The following is a 13,356-nucleotide window of genomic DNA, read 5'->3' on the forward strand; positions in this document are numbered from 1 at the left end:
CCTAAAGCATATGTAACCTGAAGCGTATGTAACCCGAGGCACCATTGTACTGCCTTGGGCTTTTGACTTTTTCCGAACATTTAATATTGGCGACGAAGGTGGGATCGCTGAGCTCTCGCCGGCTGCCAGAGGCCCAAGACTGCACCACAGCACTACCGCCTGCAGCCTCGCAGTAAGCGCAACCTCACTGCCACGCTGGACTCAGCAAATAGTCCCAGAAATGAGACTGTGCCTGCCGCATATTCATAACCACCCACAATCGCACAAGCGACTACTCCAGGTCCAAGGATGGCTACCAGTCATAGTCGGCCGCCACCGGACTTCGATATGAGCCATCCTGCAGAATGGCTGCAGTGGCTCCGCCAAATAAGGAGCTATGTCTGACTACAAGGCTTCACTAGGGAGGCAGACAAGGTGGATGTGCTACTGACGGTGCTGGGAAGTTCCGCCATCACTCTCCTGGAAGGTCTGATGGCACCCAGAGACATAGAGGCATGCACTTTCGAAGAGCTGACACAGGCTATGACAAGACACCTCGCGCCTCAGCCAACTAAGAACCACCACCGCTATGACTTTGCGCACAGAGAGCAACAAGCGCAAGAGTCAGTGAGTGAATACATCTTGGTTGATGCTACAGCACAAGGACGCACTAATATTTCAGGTAGGAACATCTCGACTTCCAAGATTCTGCTATCAGAAACAATTTGCTGCCGCCGGTTCCTTTGAAGCAGTTTCTCCCTGACTAGATCCTGATGAGCAGGATCCACACCTAGTATAAATGGCAAGCGTTTAACAGAGACCTTTAAAGGGAACCTACTTTAAAATGCAACGGCACAAATGTTTTATTCATGTTCCAAAGACAGTCATGTGCATGATCACTGTCTTTTGAGTTATGTCAATTTTAGCTGACAATGGTTCATGGTTGAGTACAGCATTCCGCTGCACTCCTGTTTAAATAAGGGATATTTTGTAAAGCCAGAGGCTGTGTGGCCTCAGGAGACGTGGGATTGTGACTAGACAGACACAGTAGTTTTGCGGATGTTAAGTTGTAAACTGGAATCTCCCTGCAGAGAAGGAATCTACGTTTTAGTCTGTTTTATAAATGAATGAATGAATGAATGAATGAATGAATGAATGAATGAGAGACGCTGAAATTCTGGGGTGGGGAAGCTCAGGCCTGGGATGGATGCAAATGCAGCCCTTCAGTCTCTCTATGTGGCTCTCAGGACTCTTTCCACACCACACCCCCTCCCCAGGCCACCCCTCTCGCCAGCTCTGCTTTTCACACTTTTTGAGTATTTTTGCCTGACTGAAATATGCCCTTGAACTCTGATTGTGCCTTGAACTCTCATCTGGATGGAAAGCTGTGTGTGAGCCTCAGGGCGGGTACCAGGAGCAGGTCAGCAATAACTCACAAGGTATCAATGAAGGGAACACTTTATGCAAAGAAACAAAACAGCTCAGGCCCAGTGAGCACAGCAACTCTTCCCAGCAGGTCTTGTCCCAATGAGGCAGTTGTGAGGACAGTTTTCTAAGTCTCCTTGTGCCTCAGCTCCTTCCCAAGCAATCTGAGACTCCAACACCTTGTCTGTCTCTGCTCTGCCCTCTTCATACCTCTGCCAGTTCTGGGAGACTGGGGTGGGGAGGAGCTGGTTACAGCAGGAGGGGGGGACTCCTTGACTTCTTCAGCAACCTGCCTGATCTCTGCCTCTTGGCCTCCCTCTTCTTCTGCCTCAGCTTCTGCCTCTGATTCTGGACTGCTCTCTGCCACAGCCTCTTCTTGCTCACTAAACCCTGTTACCTCTTCAGCTTCCGACACCTCCTCCAGCCTGCTCCCTTTTCTCTCTCTGACCACTCATCGCCATCCCACCACCACTCCCCAAGCACTGAGCCTTCTTTCCTTGGAGGTTCCCTAGCCCTGCCACTCCTCAGCAGCCAGCCAGTCCGTGGCAGTCCATGTATGCAGAAAATTGCCTAGTGTATAATTAAAATGATGTCCCACCCATTTCTGCCCCTGGCCCCACCCATCAGAAAGTTGCCCAGAGGGAGGAGAATGAGGCCCTCGAAAACTCCAGGTTCCATCCCTGGCATCAAATGTGAAGAATTACCACCAGGAGCGGTTAAAATTCTCCTGCCCAGAAACCTAGAGAACTGCTAACAGTCTGAAGAGACAATGCTGGGCTACACAAAGCGGTGGTTTGACAGATTAATTTGATTAAGGGTTGTAACAATAACGCAGTACACGCATGTCTTCACAAGCCTTTTGCTCTTATCCTGGCAGCAGGTCACGAAAACAACCTACGGCATGCGGCTCTGTTGTCCTCTTTGGAGTATTCCAACAAGCCCTACAGTGGTGTGAACCGAGGATGGCAGTAACGCTCTCCTCAGCGGAGGGATATTTGCATTCCTTGTCAAGTACTGCTGGTGTCTCTGTGGGATTCCATTTCTGTTCTGTTATTATAGTGCTTTCTGAAGTCGGTGGTTAATATTAACTGACAGGGCCAGCTGAGAATGTTGGGCTTCCCCATTACGGCTAATGAAGCAAAATACTAATTAAGGCACCGACTGCTTCCTTGTACTTAATCGCATTACGACATCTCAGCTTGGCTTCACCACAAATTCCAGGGCCTGTTGATGTACAGTGGTACCTCGGGTTAAGAACTTAATTCGTTCTGGAGGTCCGTTCTTAAACCGAAACTGTTCTTAACCTGAGGTACCACTTTAGCTAATGGCGCCTCCCGCTGCCGCCACATGATTTCTGTTCTCATCCTGAAGCAAAGTTCTTAACCCGAGGTACTATTTCTGGGTTAGTGGAGTCTGTAACCTGAAGCGTCTGTAACCTGAAGCACCTGTAACCCGAGGTACCACTGTATCTCTTTTTAAAATTTGGGTTCAGATACCTTCTCAGGCATGAATCTCTCAGGGTAACTGTAGGCCATTCGCTACCTTTCAGTCTAACCTATCTCAAAGGGCTGTTAGTAGGGGGGAAAGGCAAGGAACGTGCAGGCTCTGTTGTGCTTCTTGAAGAAAAGGTAGGATATAAAACAAAATGGTTGGGTCTGTGATTATTACGCCTCCAAATGTGTTGCGAATAGAACCTTTAAAAAAAGAAAAAGAAAACTGAAAAAATGATCGCAGCTTAAATGAATTTTAAATAGAATATCAGAAGTTCAGATTTGTCAAGCCAAATTGAAAACACAGTCCTTCAATATGTCCGGCTGCACAAGCTCATTGAGACGAATGGACACTTTCCAATCACAGTTAAGGCCTGAAATGAAGGGTTTTCCCCTGTGCTAAAAATATGGGGAGGCAGCAGATTTTGTCCCTGCCCCCACACCCTCCCCTATTGTCCTCTAGTGCTCACCCATGTCAAGATTTGCACAGGAGAAGGTCCTGGTGAGCTGTGCCCTTAAGGGTTTAAACTCGCTCAGTCATTGCATCTCTTCCAAAAGTAATGTGGAGTGACTTGCAGATCTTACCATGGTTTACTCTTTAGCATGGTCAGGGAAAGGTTGGCCTGAGACGTTGTCTTAATGGGCAATCTCTCTGCAGGGCAGGTTCCCACCCTAGCAAAGTCACTACAATAAGGAGTCCGGAGAAAAGGAAAGGAAAGGAAATCCCGATAACAGCTTCATGAGGAAACTGAACAAAAACAGTATATAATTTGAGGAGAAAGAAACAGAGAGTTTTTGTCTTCCTTATTTCGGTCCTTGTTCAGGGCAGGGATGTATAGGACCCAACATACACCAGCAAACATCTTGCCAGTCTGCCTGGTTGCTAAGCAACACCTCCCCAATTCTTGGAAAACCCGGACATATGGCAAGTTGGGCTATTTTAATTTTTTTATACAGTGGTACCTCGGGTTAAGTACTTAATTCGTTCCAGAGGTCCGTACTTAACTTGAAAATGTTCTTAACCTGAAACACCACATTAGCTAATGGGGCCTCCTGCTTCCCCTGCGCTGCTGGAGCATGATTTCTGTTCTCATCCTGAAGCAAAGTTCTTAACCTGAGGTATTATTTCTGGGTTAGCGGTCTGTAACCTGAAGTGTATGTAACCTGAAGCATATGTAACCCGAGGTACCACTGTATATATCTTAAAAAATTAAAGAAAAGCCCTCAAAAGCTCAACAACTTCAACCAAAAAGAAAAAAAGAAGTTCAACAGCTCTGTCCGGATTTTCACTTTTGGGAATATGGCAACCCTACTTTAACACTAGCAGAATTAGCCCTTAAATTACATACATAAATGATCTCTGCTGCTGCATTTCCACCTCCCTCCACTGTAGGAATGAAAATCACGACAGACGAGTAGTGGGTGTCATGAGGCGTCTGCCGGGAAAGTCCCGGGAACTCTCTTTTATTGAATATTACAAACATTGCCACAGGTGTGCTTGTGGCTGATTGGTTGATACAAACACAAAGAAACTTAATGCTGATTGGTTAACATACATACAAGGCGGGAATTACATGTGAGGGGTGGGAATTACATGTGAACATTAATCACCGGTAGATTAAAGGCTGGGAAACGAGGTTGGGACTAGACAGGCATGAAACCTCCTAATTAATAATAACTAAAGATTAATATGGCATAAAACAATTACTAATGATTGATCATAACATGAAAGAATACAATAATCAAGTTCTATAGATGTGGTCAGCTATGCATGGAGAACAAGTCACCATGAACTTAAGGTGAACTGAACGATGAGAGAATGTCTTGGTGTTTGGAACAGGTTCGTACAGTGTGTGCAGAAACAGAGAAAAGATTATAAGCGAGAGTTCCCAGAATGCAAGAGAAAAGAAGCAATGCTTCCCATAAGGCCACAGTTATGTGTAGAAAGAGATGCAATGCTTCCCTATAATGCAACAGTTATGTGCAGAGGGAAAACTTCCCTTTATCTCCCCCTTTCTTTTCTTTTTTTGCGAGGCATACTGGGTAAGGCAAAAAATATTTCGGGATTAGTGGTGTGCCAGCAAATGCCCAAAATAAGTTCGCCAGGGAGGATGGGACAGAAGATACTACGAGATACGTGGTTTGCCAGCGCATGCTCGAAATAAATCTGCCCATTTCTCCCCTTTGGTTTACTGTTGGTGTTGCCATTTCGCAAGATAAGCAGCAAGGATTTTATTGGGTGGCTGAGGGGGAGAGAGAAGCCGAGAGAAAAGACTTATGAGGCCAGGAATGCATTGGAGGAAGCAGCAAAACAAAATTAATATACATATAATAACAATGGCATATTGAAAAAGACTACGAAGCCAAGTAAACTTTGGCAGCCAAGCGGTAAGCCACTGGGTGAAAGAATCCCAGAGGCCGGAGAATTCAACATCTTATTTAATGTGGTGTGTAAGATTTTGCAAATGGGAGATTTGTTTTTGGATGGCCTTAGAATTGTCTGTGATATTAAAGCAGCACATGTTTTCCACTTGTTCGCATCCGTAATGATGGAGCATCAACAGATAATCGACAGCAGCGCGATAAGAGTCCATGACGCAATTCCCTCTGTTCTTTATTCAAAAGGTGAAGAGCTTGTGAAGTAGAATTCAAGGCTTTTGCTGCAGAGCAAGCTAAAGAGTTAATATTTCTGCTATTCCGGACAGCCAATCCAGGGACTCCTAAGAGAGAGTCCCTGCAATGGTTTCAGAGCTATCAGGCAGAGAAACAGGCAGCCATTGTACGCTTTTGGAAGAATTTTGTGGGCCACCCACACCCCAGACAGCAGAGGCAGACTCAAGGGGCCACGTGGGGTCCCAACAATTACTGGAAATTACAGAAACGTCCGCGCCAGTGTCAATCAAGCCTTCCAGAACTCTGCCATTAATTTTATACTTACGAAGAATTTTTTGGTCACCGATCCTCTGGATTACAGCTAATAACTGTGGAGAGAGAGAAGAGAGCTGGTGCAAATTACTATCCATAATAGAAGCAGTAGGAGGGGTAGGAAGCACTACCAAGTGTGCCCAGGAGTCACCCTTTTTTAACTGCATGGGCATATGGCATACACACAGAGTCTGCACCACCAGAGAAGAAAATCAGCTGGCGATGGCAAAGTAACCACCAGTAAGGGGAAATCATTGGGGGGAGGGCCTTCAAAGCATCTGGTTTACTTTTGGGGGTACTGCTGCTATTTTTGAGACTTGCATTTTCCATCTACTTGCCGGTCTGCTTCCCCATGCTTAGCATATACTCTGTGTGTGTGTGTGTGTGTAAACACACATGTATAAATGAACAAACAGCTATCATAAATCCTCTTGTTTGGAAGAAAACTAAGCCCTGTAGATTTCTTCATTCTCAGAAGTGGAGAGACTATAGCAATATGCTTTTAAAAATTATTATGTATTTTAATACATTCATATCTCGCTTTTCTCCCATGGTGGGGCTCAATGTGGTATTTCCTAGTTGCCTCCCATCCAAGCACGGACCAAACCCAGACCTGCTTAGCTACAGCAAGGTTTCTGCATCATGTTTGCTTAGTCCATGCCCTTTGTTATGCTTTCAAATGAAGTCATAGCTATGCTTTCCATTAATGAAAAAGCAACCAGGTGCCTGAAGCGTTCCTTAGCTTTGACATTTTGACAAATTGCTTCTTGTGTGTGTTGATATTATATGAATTGCCTCCATCAACAACTACAACAATTAAAACAAACTTCTTTGTTTTTTTGCTCTCCCCTCCCCCAAAGAATCCCACCTTGCTAACATTTTGGGGTGTGGGCGGAACTATAAATACATGCAGGCAGCTCTTTATTGATCCCACATACTGTAGGGTTCCCCCCCCCCGATTCAATTACATTTTAATTTCATTTTGCTCAGCTCCGATTTATAATGCAGTCTTTGCTTCCCTGCATTTACATCTGTCAAGGACCTGCTTGGTGATGTATAATTTAGCAGCGCTCCTTTGAAGACAATGATAAAAAAAAAAACCGCACTCAAGGTGCAGCCCAAATCCTCTTTTGAATAATAAGTTCACAGCTTTGCCTTAACTGTAATTCAGGCGTCTAACATGATTTTCACCTTGAATTACCACAATCTCCTTCTTAATGAACCAAAGGACAGAGATGTGAGTTAAACATTCCTAGCATTTCCTCCAGACCCACTGCCATGCTCTTTGCTTCCCATTAGGTGTCAGTGCAGACCAACGCAATAGGATGCCACTAAATATGCTTTTCTTCTTTATAAAAATGCGTCTAGGCACGTTTTACGTGTGAAGACTATGTGACGCACCTATCGCCATGTCAGCTGGGGAGGGGAGACTGCCCTTATACAGTAAACCCCCCTAAAGCAGGCTGCATCCAAGGCCAGCTGAATACAGGCCTGTAGCTCAGGCATAGTGCTTACCGCATTTTTTGCTCTATAAGACTCACTTTTTCCCTCCTAAAAAGTAAGGGGAAATGTGTGTGTGTCTTCTGGCGGTTCCCTCATTGCGAGAAGTGAGGCTACAGGGAACCAGACAGAGGGCCTTCTCGGTAGTGGCGCCCGCCCTGTGGAACGCCCTCCCATCAGATGTCAAAGAGATAAAGAATTACCTGACGTTCAGAAGACATCTTAAGGCAGCCCTGTTCAGGGATGTTTTTAATATGTAATGCTGTATTGTTTTTAATACTGATTGGGAGCCGCCCAGAGTGGCTGGGGAAACTCAGCCAGATGGGCGGGGTATAAATAATAAATTATTATTATTATTATTATTATTATGGAGTGAATGCAGGCTGCGCAGCTATCCCAGAAGCCAGAACAGCAAGAGGGATTGCTGCTTTCACTGCGCAGCAATCCCTCTTGCTGTTCTGGCTTCTGAGATTCAGATTTTTTTTCTTGTTTTCCTCCTCCAAAAACTAGGTGCGTCTTGTGGTCTGGTGCGTCTTATAGAGCGAAAAATACGGTATTTTACATGCAAAAGGTCCCAGCTTTAATCCTCAGCATCTCCAGCTAGGGCTGGCAGGAGAGACTTCTGTCTGAACATCTGGACAGTTGCTGCCAGTCAGTGTAGATAACTCTAAGTTATATAGACCAATGGCAGAAGGCAGCATCTCATGTTCCTGTGAACATTTATTTATTTATTTATTTGCTGCCAGGGAGAGTGGCAAATGCCTTTCCCAGTCAAGGCATCAATAATACCCAAGGCTGGCCCCTGAGACAGAAAATCCCATAAGCATCTCTCCCCACCCTCAGCAAATGAAAACACAAGAAGAACAGAAAAAATAATTAACAATTTGATACATGGGCATAACCAAGGGGGGGGTGGCAGGCAGGGGCAGCTGCCCCCCAATCAGTAGAAATTTTTAAAAAATACATAGCAAACTGAGGTTCTGCCCACCCCAACAAAAGGTCTGCCCCCCGCAACAAAAACCCTGGCTACGCCCATGATTTGATGCCCTCTAACGATGCCCGAAGTCAGTTGCCTGAGGCGGCTTTCTCACTATGCCTAAGGTGATGGGAGGAAAAATGTGAAATGATCCAGCGGTAGGAACTGAATGTATTCAGTGCTTTGGGGGGGGCACGTAGGGGTACGCATTCCCCTAAACATTTTGTGAATCTAAGTTTGGCCTCACTGAGGGGCAGTATTTCAATATGAATAGGAAAATGAGAGTACCCCTAAACATTTTTTTAAAAAGAAAAAAAGCACTGAATATATATACTTCGTTGCAAGGAACTATTACGATCCTAAATGGTCCGGCCTGTAAACTGCATCTCAAAGGAAGGAAAAGAGTTATATTAGCCTTTCCTAAACCACTGGAAAATTAAATTATAAAACCATTTAAGCCACACACCACCCTCACCCTCATTCAGGTGGCATTAAGTGTCTTCCTTTCTCTACCAAAGTGTTTGTGACTTGACTTTTCAAAATGCGCCCACCTGACCTTATGTTCTTGGTGCGTCTCAAGGACCAACCAGCCTTTGATGTTGCAGCCCTTGAATGAGCAATCATCTGGTGCTTTTTTTCCAAGAATCTAGTCTATTTTGTAGGAGCAAAATGAACAGAAAACAAAGGCAGGCAGGCCCGTGTCTTGGAACCAGGGCAAGCGACAGGTTGTTTTTTTGCAGAGAAGCCAAAAATGTTCGTTTCCCCTCCTTGTTGGGGAGGGAATGTGTTTGCTGACATTCTGCTGAACGCTTCACCTGCACGGAGTCATGTCACAGGCCCAGAAGCCCAAATGCATGTGCCCAGTTTGGTACAGATTGCTGAACCAAAAGGTTTAGTGGTAGCATGAGAATATACTGTGCCATTGTTCAGTGGAGAGCTGATGGGAAGCAACAAACTGGCCTCTGCCACTAGCTAGGGCCTCAAGATCACCCCCTCCTCCCGGTCTTCTCTCTCTTCGCCCTCTGACCCCTCATCATTGTCCCACCACCAACCCCTTGGTTCTGAGCCTTCTTCCCTTGGGGGTTCCCCAGTGAGTTACTATCACCATTCCTCTGCATCCAACCAGTCCATGACACTAGCCACACCTCTGAAAGCGAGTAAGGAAACTTTGCTGGGATCCCAAAACGTCAGGCAAGTGAGTCAGATTAGCACCAAAGGGAGCTCTTATCCTGCCCATGGGCCTTAGAGCCTTAACCCACAGGCTTCAGGAGTCTCCGGTTGCCCTACGTGTGCCTAAGTGTGCATTCTTCCCACCTTGGATCAAATCTGTGCTTCCAGGTGTCATAAGAAAGCTGCAGAGATAATGCAGGAGAGTGCGCACCCCGGAAATGATCTCTTTCAGCTTCTGCCTTCTGGAAGAAGGTACAGGGTTATAAAGACTAGGACTAGCCACCTGAGAAACAGTTTCTATCCAAATGTGATTTTGGTTTTAAACACAGTGTAAGGTAGTCTCTATGGGAGTATATTGTATTTAATTATAGGGTATCAGAGTTTTTAGGGAGCTAACCAGGCTGGGATAGCTGGGATAGCAGGCTTGTTGGTTTTTGAATGTCTGATGTAGATTTTTTCAATTTCGTTGTTCTGTATGGGACAATGACAATAAAGATTATCATATCAGTTGCTCACTTAGGCAGCCTGCCTACTCCATCTTCCTGCAAAAAGTAGCTAGATTAACTTATTTAGTTTCCTGTGTTGCAGGGGGTTGGTCTAGATGACACTTGTGGACCCTTCTAACTCTAAAATTTTATGATTCTTATTTATTGTATTTATATATCACCCTATACCCGGAGGTCTCAGGGCGGTTCGCAGAAAAAAAATCAAAATATAAAACCACAAAATATATATAATCAAAATAAAAACAACCACCCAATATCGGCCCCCCGCCCCTCCCTCAGATCACAGTTTTGGGCACCCACCTCACCTAGTTTTGACAATTCTTTTCTGTTCCTGTTTATTTACCCAAAAGCCACGAGCAAAGTTCATCTCCTCACTTTACACGTGACAACAATGCTCTTTCTGAGAGCCGAAGGGCATCCTCAAGTAACTTTCTAAATGGAATTATTTCAGGATGAACAATGTTCATTTTATCCTACCCACTTTCAAGTGTGATCATTTCAAGGTACCAAAAAACCCCACATATGGGCTTGATTTTTAACCTCTCAGCAAATAAGTGATCCATGGGAATGTTTGAAACAGGCAACAGTCTTAAGACTTACAAGCTGTTGGGATGGCTGTTGATTTTATTTTCTATTTTTTTACAAGTGTCAACTTATCATATTATCATCTTGATTTATTACTGGCCCTTTGTCCTAAGTTCCCAGGGCAGGACACCACAATTTAAAACACAACATTAAAATCAGTTTAAAACAAATGACAAAAACAGTGTGGGGTAGGTCAAAAACCATAAGTCAGGGTAAAGATGCATGTATCTTTATGTTTGGATGTTCTGTGCTCTGGTAATGATCTATTTTTATTACAGAAGTCACAATAGCCAATCAATAGGATTGTGATTTCACTTTGCTTGTCAACTTCTTCAGATTTATCTATCATCTATCTAGTGCATCTGGTACCTTCTTAGATTTCAAAGGACTGTGCAAATGAAACACGCATAATCTGCTTAATACACTACAGAGGTTGGTACTACCAATATAATCAGAATCACAGGAAACTGAGTAGAGCAGCTCATTTATTTAGTGCTGCTTTTTAATGCGTTTACTGACAGATTTGCTTTGCCATATTCCATTGCCTCTTAGTGGCAACACACACACATATATTTTTTTAAAAAATCTATTTTATTCCGCTTCATTATTCTAGCTGGATCATTAATTCTGTCACCTGCTGGAGGTAAATAACTACACAGCCACCCTGAGATTTCAGTGTCCTGTGAATTGCTTTTCCCCTCGCCCCCTTCCTTAGAATTTCTCTTGTAATGTAATAGCTAGGCTGTTCTGTTTTGCAGAGGAATATGGATGGACTTTTGTATTCCTTGATTGATTGTTTAATAGCCCCTGATGGGTTGCTAGGGCCTTCTTTCACAAGGTGTGTTTGGGCAAGGTGGAGACTGAGCTGTTTTAACTATCTTACTGAGGGTTTCACCATTATTTAATCCTGCCATTGCTGGCACTTGGCTCTCTGTGTTTTGTGTTCTGATGGGTGGATTATATTTTCCTGTTCAGAAAGTTTGCAAGCCTGCTTGAAGGACCTAGTTTTATGTTAAACGTTGTAAATAAATAACGCGTGCTTGTGTGAATGAATCCTTTGGATGTCCAGGGGCCATCTCTGGGAGTGGGGGTTTCTGTCGTCAGGTTTCATTCCTCCACCCATATCCGTTTAACGTCATGGCTTTCCCCAAAGAATCTTGGGAATTTTGGTACCTCAACGGTGCCAACTTCACGCTTCTCAGCACCCTCAACAAACTACAGTTCGCAGGATTCTACATGACTATGAAAGAAGTGTAGGACCGCTTTAGGTTAATGGGGTGGATGTGAGGGGTGCTTATTTTGGACTTTATGACCTGTAACATGGCTGCTATACATCCTAGGAGGTAAAGGAGGCTGGGGCCCTCTTTGGCATGTGCTTTATTAACAAGCCCCTTTCAATCCCTTCCACAAAAAGCGACACAAAGACTAGAAGAACTCGCTGAGGGGGTGGGGGTGGAAAGGGCAGTAAAGACAGAAAAGGGAGAGAAGGCTGGGCATAGGGCCGTGCAAGATGAGGAAACTACAGTTTTGGACCTCTAACTGCAACTTTTTAAAAACAACAACAAAATTTCAAGTTTTACATAATTGGTTGGAAAATAAATGGGGGAAACAGAACCTAAAACAGACATCATTGTTCTGATAAGACAAAAATATGATTTATTATTTCCATTTCCATTATGTGAGAATAATACACTTTCCAGTGTGGGGCTTACTGCTATGGGGCATTTGAAGCTTGATATACCTTAGGGCTTCAACATGTCTTAATATGGCCCTTGTCCTGTGTCAAATAGCTTACCACAACCTCATTCTGAGATTTAACTCCTCATCTTGAATACTCAGGGCAGGAGGAGGCTATGACCCTGAACCCTGCTGCCCCCTCGCCCATCACCATCCTAGTCATCTAACACTCATGTCAGTAAGCCATGTTCATGAAATAAAAATAATAAAACCAAAAGTCCAAACGCCACCGAAGAAAAGAACTTTAACTTGCCCCAAATATCCTGGGTTGGATTCCAGTACTGTGTGTGACTAGCAGGAGAATCCTAAGCATGCCTACTCAAGACATAGTAAATTAAATGGGGTGTACTCCCAGGTAGGGGGTTAGGAATGCAGCCTAACTTGCCCCATTACCTTCAACAGTACTGCACTGATTTAAGCCCTACTGGATTCAACCATCTGGTATCTTACCACATCTTATTGGAGATAGCTACAACATGAGAAAATGTAATCCTGCAATTCCCACTCCAACCCAGCCTAAAATAACTATATTTTTAAAAAACAACCTTTGGGTTTCCTCAAAGTTTCTCATATCTCTGCCTGAGAATGAACCTGAATTCACTTCAGATTTTGCTTTAGACAAAAACTTGTGACAACCAAGGGATATGCAGGACACACAGAAATATTGCTAGTCTTAATGTAATTCTTTCAGCCTAGCACAATTTTTTTTTGTGTGTGAGAAAGAACTCCCAAGTAAAATTTGCTTTAAAATACATTCTGTGAGAAACAGTGGTGGCAATCCTGTTAAAAACTGAGATTTTTAACGCAATATAGTTTAGTAATACTGTCTTTCAGGAGCGAATGTTGCTCATTGTTCATGTAGGAGTTGGGGCGGGGGTGGGGGGTGGGAAGACTGGTGAAGATGTACTGTATGAGATGTATGACTATCACTGTTGCTTCATCCTGTAGAACCAGTATTTCCAGCAGCTATTACCTACTAGGGAGGATTCTCAAACTGGCATGATTGTACCATATGGGAGTGTAAACTGCAGAAAAGAAAGGGTGTTTGAGCGCATAGCAGTTC

The 13,356-nt window shown here is 44.1% G+C and overlaps 1 protein-coding gene across 1 annotated transcript in view; it reads left to right on the forward strand.

The window, feature by feature from the left end:
• The first annotated feature begins 232 nt into the window (after positions 1-232).
• The window catches only part of WAPL (WAPL cohesin release factor), a 56,277-nt gene continuing 43,153 nt past the window's right edge, over positions 233-13,356 (forward strand). The window contains exon 1 of the mRNA XM_081861119.1: positions 233-661. The gene's annotated coding sequence lies outside the window, so the exon portion shown is untranslated. The remainder of the gene's footprint in view (positions 662-13,356) is intronic.

The sequence above is a fragment of the Podarcis erhardii genome (genome assembly GCF_964252035.2).
Source record: "Podarcis erhardii genome assembly, chromosome: 5".
In the NCBI taxonomy this organism is placed as follows: domain Eukaryota; kingdom Metazoa; phylum Chordata; class Lepidosauria; order Squamata; family Lacertidae; genus Podarcis; species Podarcis erhardii.